Below are 7,162 nucleotides of genomic sequence, written 5' to 3' on the forward strand. Positions count from 1 at the left end.
CAGAACCAGCTACATAATTTAATTTATAAGGCCCAGTGTAAAATGAAAACGTAGAGACCTTTCTTCAAAAATTATTACAAATTTTAAGATGGTAACAGCAAAACATTAAACAAAGTACAAAGCCTTTACAAGCACCAGGCCCTGTATGACTACATAGTCATATATATGCCCGTGAAGCTGGCTCTTTACATTCCCTCCTCAAAGTAATAAAATTATTTATTGACTGCTTTATATGTATCAAGTATTTTACATAAATTAGTTATAATTTAATTCAACTTCCTCAAAATAAATGTAATTATTTCCCCATCCCCTCCATTTTTCAAATAAGACAACTGGGACCAGAGAATTTAAGTAACTGGCCCAACTTTATATGGCTAGTAAGTAGCAGAGACCATATTCACACCTAGTCTTTCTGATTGCAAGTCCATGCTTTCTTCAACTACAGCACACTGCCTCTCATAGTAACTTATAAATTAGTAAAAAAAAAAAAAAAAAAATAGTAAAATTAAGATTACATTATATATAAAATATTATATTATATCCTTTTCCATTTTATAGCATGAGTACTATTTTTCCCTATGTGTCTAAGCCCATTCAGGTTGATGTAACAAAATACCACAGACTCAGTAGCTTACAAATAATAGAAATTTATTGCTCACAGTTCTGGAGGCTGGAAGTCTGAAATCAAGGTGCCAGCATAGTTGGATGGGAGCCCTCTTCCAGGTCACAGACTGCTTGTTGTATCCTTACATAATGGAAGAGACTAGGGAGCTCTGTGGGATCTCTTTTATAAGGGCACTAATCTCATTCACCAGGGCTCCATCCTCATGACCCAATCACTTCCTTAAGGTCACACCTACTAATATTATCTCATTTGGAGTTAGGATTTCAACATATGAATTTTGAGGGGACACGAACGTTCAGACCATAGATCATGTCATTAAATATAGGAGGAAAACAGTCCCTATTTGTGAGAAATATTGAAGTTTCAGATGACAAGGTGTTGAAAATAATTCCATTGCAAGATTATATTAAATACAAATCACCAATGAAGAAAAGCAGGAACATGCGGCCAGTGGAAACAACCTATATCTGCCATCTGATAAATAGAAAATAAACATCTCGTTCTCCTTGCTCTGAATGTTCTCCACATTAAAGAAGATAGCTTTTTGTATCCCCAGCAGCCAAGAAGATTTTTATCAATTTTACTTTCTATAGTTTGCAAAATGAAAGCAATAGAGTTTATTTTCCAAATATAAATAATGTTATTATATCACTATAAGTCTCAGTAGGCCTTAATTCCTCAGTGAAAACTGCAATCATGTTTGTGGTGCCAGGGGCCAGGAAGTGAGAGAGGAGTAAGGCCTAGCACTGTACATACTTCCATCGACATCACTATATATATGTGTGTGTATATATATATTTGCTGGCAATCTGTGGTTTAAAGGAAGAATTTAGTGTATTGCTACCTTTTAGGGGAAAGAAAAATCACAAAACACAACCCACACCTTAGGGGTGTGTGAGGGAAAGAATACTTAGGTAGTTGTTTGTCTCTCAAGTCAACTGAGTCTTGAAGAGCTGGGTTAGGTACACCAGCCTGAGGCCACTTTCTTCTTTAATAAGAGCTGATGATGTCATCTCTCTCCCAGAAGATGAAGGGCATCAGAATAAAAAAAAAAAAATCCCTTCTCATTTGGCATTATGTTTCCACTTATTTAGAAAGTGTATCTTTCTAGATGACATGGTGACCTTTACTGACAAGCACTCTTAACCCAATGTTGCATGAAGAGATTTAATAAGAAATAACATTATTATACTTTAAATTTATACAATGCATGTACAAAGTGTTTTTTCCCCAAGTCCCTGTGTCTCGAGGATCCCCACTACAACTGTAACCCTAGGTCAATCACAATAAAACAGAAAAGGACAGGGATGGTTTGGGTCCCTGTGTCGTGTGCAGTGGCACTATTTCCTCTGTCATGGGCACCCTTCTGGCCCTGCCCCTGTCTTGGAGCTTTCTCTCTCTCTCTCTGCTCTTCACTAGCACTATTCCAGTTCCTTTTTCTCATTAATAATAACTAACTTGAGTTTGGAACTTCAGCATTTACCAGTACTTTCACAGACATTATTGCATTTGGGGCTGCATGAAAACCCTGGGCGTCACTTTCATTTCACAGATGAGGATGAGTGACTTGCCCATTGTCAAACACTAGTTAACAGCAGAGCCAAGGCTTACACACAAGTCTTTTTACATCAAAACTTCTCTCATTCTTTCCTCTGTACCTCATTGCCTTGTTCAGCCAGGCATAAAAACCTATTCTGAACTCCCTTGAACTTGGCTGAGCTAACATTTTCCTTCCTTGCTCCATTCTGTTTCGCCCCCTCCACACCAGTATTTTTTCTCTACACTTCTCAGTCACAGCATTTTGCCACTTCCTCCTCCATCCTAGTTAAGCCTGCAGTTTTCTAGCACTTTCAACTTTACTTCGAAAAGCTTACAAACGGGAAAGACCCTTATACTTTTCTGCCTTTGATTTCTCCCCCTACTTGAAGTGAACGCCTACTTGAGAAACTGAGAATCCTTTTAATTACAAATGAGTTACATTTTGGTTTTGATTCTCATTATGATTTTTGAATTATTAATATAGTATAAGTCTATTATAGACTATTTGGAGACTCGAGAAAAGGAAAAAAAATACCATAAATAACTTCATCATCTTAACACACTCCACGTAGTCTATTTTGATGATGATGCTTTAGGAAAAATTCGATTCTCCACTTACTCCTGTAATTACCGTACTATTTTTGCACTTAGAATGTCTTTTTAAACTAATGTTCCCTTTTCAGGACACTACTGCCAATTCATTAGCACAGGGCACCATTGAGTGCTCTGCCTTGGTCGTTACAAATCTTGCTTCATTTAAAGGACTGGTCAGCTTATTTTAAACAGTTCTGTTGCCCACTTGGTCAAAGAAGGCCTCTATGAGGAGAGCATGTGGACTTGCTGATCTTTGAGTAACAATAACGGGGCTTAACCCAATACCTAATACAGCCTTGTCCAGATCTGGCCATTCAAAAGTTCTTTGTAATTAAGGCAAATCCAGAATATGTCCTCTATTCAGGGAAGAGGTTACTTAGGTATAGACAAAATATATAAACTATATCTATATATTTAAAAGAACTCTTCATAGCTTTTTTTTAAAATGCCCTCAGTTTGACTATGTATGTATATATATGTCAAATCATAATACAGATACATAAAATGTTAGAGATAGAAGTGACTTCAGTGGTCGTGGTGGGTGATGTGTAGGTGAAAGATATACCAGAATCACTGAGAGATGGCCACATATGTAACAGATGAAGCATCAGATTCAAAATATTAAGAACTACTATAAATCAACAGGAAAAACATAAATAATGCAATTGGCAGAGAATTTGAATAGATAATCTACAGAGAGAGAAACTCAGTCGCTAAATATGAAAAAATGCTCCACTTCACCAGTAATCAGAGTCATGCAACTTAAAATGACAGTGAGATACTATTTCACACTCATGGGATTGGTCGAAAGTAAAATGTCTGAAAATAGCAATTGTCAGTAAAGATGTAGGAAAAAGAGAACTGTCATAAATATCTGGTGGAAATTACAAAGTTCATTTTGGAGAATAATTTGGCAATATTTAGAAAGTTGAAAGCATCCGTGCTCTAAGTCCTTGCAATCCATTTCAGGGTTATACTTCAAGCAGACTTAACAGATTCTTCATCTGAACAAGAGAACACAGACAATTATTTGAGTGACTATTTTTTCAACTCTCCCAAAGATGGTACATAACTAGTATCATTCTAGACACACAGGAAAGAAGTTAACTCATTACATACAGTGATTGCATTATGACATTAAGATTTATCCTGTTAAACCCAATTGAGAAAGACTGCCAAGTAATGAAAACATATTTACAATACCGCACTACCAGTAAAAAATTGAAAACAATTTATTATTACCAGTAATAACAAAAAATTGAAAAGAGAAGAGATACATAAATCACAGTATATAGAATTCTATGCAGCAGTTTAAATAAATGAACCAGAGCTATATGGTTCAACATAGAGAAATCCCGAAAACAGAAAGTTATTTTTAAAATTGTAAGACGTTATAAAAGTATGATATCATTAACAAATATTTTATAAAATATAGAATTCAACACATTATTTTTTATATTTGTTAATTTTTCAATTACAATTGATACATAATATCATATTAGTTTCAGGTGTACAACATAGTGATTAGACACCCTGATAAATCTAGTATCCATCTGACACTGTATAGTTATTATAATATTATTGACTATATTTTTTATGCTATACTTTACATCCCCATGACTATTTTGTAACTACTAATTTGTACTTCTTAGTGCCACCCCCCAAACCCCCTTCCATATGACAACCATCAAAATGTTCTACGAGTTTGTTTCCGTTTTGTTTATTTTGTTCTTTAGATTCCACATATAAATAAAATCATATGACACTTGTCTTTCTCTGTCTGACTCACTCCACTCAGCACAATACCCTCTAGATCCATCCATATTGTTACAGACGGCAAGAACATTTTTTTTTAAGGCTCAGTAATATTCCATTGTGTAGATGTACCACCATTTCTTTATTTTCATCCACTGATGGACACCCAGGTTGCCTCCATATCTTGGCTATTGTAAATAATGCTGCCATGGATATATGAATTCACATGTCTTTTTAAAGTAGAGTTTTGTGTTTCTTCGGTTAAATACCCAGAAATGTGATTACTCAGTCCTTCTTTGTCTCTTGTTATAGCCTTTTGTTTAAAGCCTTTGTCTGGTATAAGTATAGCTATCTCATCTTTTTTTTTAATTTCCATTTTTATAAAATATCTTTTTTCATCTCTTTCAGTTTGTGCGTATCTTTCGATCTAAAGTAAGTCTCTTGTAGGCAGCATAGGTAAGAATCTTGTTTTCTTATCCTTTCAGCCACCCTATGTCTTTTGATTGGAACATTTAGTCCACTTACATTTAAAGTAATTATTGATAGATATGTAGTTATTGCTATTTTATTACTATTATTTTTTATCCTTTTTCTCTTCTTCCTCTTAAAGAAGTCCCTCTAACATTTCTTGTAATTCTGTTTGGTGGTGATTAACTCCTTTGGCTTTTTCTTGTCTGGAAAGCTCTTTATCTGTCCTTCGATTCTAAATAATAGCTTTGCTGGGTAGAGTAATCTTGTTTGTGGGTCCTTGCTTTTTGCCACTTTGAATATTTAGTGCCAAGTCCTTCTGGCCAGCAAAGTCTCTGTTGGGAAATCAGACGACAGTCTTACGGGAACTTCCTTATAGGTAACTAGATGCTTTTCTCTTGCTGCTTTTAGGATTCTTTGTCTTTAACCTTTGGAATTTTAATTATGATGTGTTTTGGTGTGGGCCTCTTTGGGTTCATCTTGTTTGGTACTCTGTGCTTCCTGACTTGTATGTCTATTTCTTTTCCCAGGTTAGAGAGGTTTTCAGTCATTATTTCTTCAAATAGATTTTCAATTCCTTGCTTTCTCTTCTTCTGGTACCCATATAATGTGAATGTTATGCTTGATGTTATCCTAAAGGTTCCTTAAAGTACCCTCATTATTTTTTATATCATTTTTTATTACTTATGCCTACAGCACCTGGTCTTCCTAGGTGGTCTCTCATCCAAGTACTAACCAGGCCCCACCCTGCTTAGCTTCCGAGATCAGACGAGATAGGGCACGTTCAGGGTAGCATGGCCATAGACTCATTGAGCATCCTTATAACCAATGTTTTACTGCATCTGGTGGATTGCTCATCCCCATTTTGTTTAGTTCTTTTTCTGGATTTTTTATCTGATCTTTCACTGGGGACAGGTTTCTTTGTCTCTTCATTTTGGCTACCTCCCTCTGTTAGTTTCTATTTATTAGGTAGAACTGCTTCTGGTCTTGGTAGAGTGGTCTTATGTAGCAGGTGTCCTATGGCGCCCAGTGGCACAGTCTCCCTGGTCACTTGAGTTGGATGCAACAGGTGTGTTTTTTTGTATGGGTTATGTGTGCCCTCTTATTATAGTTGAGCCTTGGTTGCTATTGTCACATCAAAGGGAAGGATTGACCCATAGGCTGATTGATTGTGAGGACTGACTGGTGACAGTAGTGGAGAAGCTGCTGTTTAGAGGCTGACTCTATGGAGCAGGATTCACTTTAGCAGGGCTCTGGTCCCTGCCCAGTTTGCCCTTTGGATGTGTCACCCTCAGATGTGGCCCTAGGGGTGCTCTGGCTCAGTTGGAAGCCTGCCATGGGATATGCTATCCGGGGGCTTCCTGGGAGGGGCTCTGTCACAGGTCAAGTTCCTCCACAGCCTGTGCCTTGCCCAGGGCCACTTGGCATGAGCCACTGAGCAATCTGCACATGGCTGCCACCCGTTCTGGACTTGGAGGTGCTTCGAGAGGCCAAGCCACTAACCGAGGCCAGATGCTGCTAGTGCCAGCCTTGAGACTACTCAGCAAGAGGTACTGGGCACACTGAGGCCAGATGCTGCTTGTTTGGGTTTTATGAACCTTTGAGAGATTTTAAGAAAGTCCACAGCATGAGCCAAGACAGGCCATTTATATGGAAAAGCCACAGGAAGTGGCTTCGGTGGGCCTGCAAGTTGGTGGGGTCTCAGAGAATCACCAGAGCAGGGAGATCAGTGTTAGCCAGGTTGATGGAGACTCAGATATGGCACCTGTCTACATCTGCACTCTGGGAGTTGGGAGGGCCCAACAAAGAAACAATGGCTTATGCCAGCACTTCTGTCTGGGAGGAAGCTGCCCCTCAAGCTGTTGTCCGGAAGCTAGATAATTCAGTTCTTCCCTGCAAGTCCCTGGAGCCTTTTGAGCTGTTGTACCAGTGAGTTCTGGAGTCCATCAGTGAGTGATTCCATCTGAGGGCCCTTTAAGAAGAGTGCCTAGAACTCCAGCAGCCATCCTCTCACTCAGTCACAGTCTCTGTTGGTTTTCACAGCCAGAAGTTGTGGGGACTTCTCTTCTCGGCACCTGACCCCTGGGCTGGGGAGCCTGGTGTGGAGCTGGGACTCTTCGCTCTTTTGGGTAGTCGTGATATCCCTCCTGATTTTTAACTGCCACACATGGGTGTGGGACC

At 38.4% G+C, this 7,162-nt stretch overlaps 1 pseudogene; it reads right to left on the reverse strand.

Annotated features, from left to right (window-relative positions):
• Positions 1 to 5,668: 5,668 nt before the first annotated feature.
• Positions 5,669 to 5,787, reverse strand: LOC112472557 (annotated as a pseudogene).
• Between the last annotated feature and the right edge of the window lie 1,375 nt (positions 5,788 to 7,162).

The sequence above is a fragment of the Pteropus alecto genome, unplaced genomic scaffold (genome assembly GCF_000325575.1).
Source record: "Pteropus alecto unplaced genomic scaffold, ASM32557v1 scaffold76, whole genome shotgun sequence".
NCBI classification, from domain to species: Eukaryota; Metazoa; Chordata; class Mammalia; order Chiroptera; family Pteropodidae; genus Pteropus; species Pteropus alecto.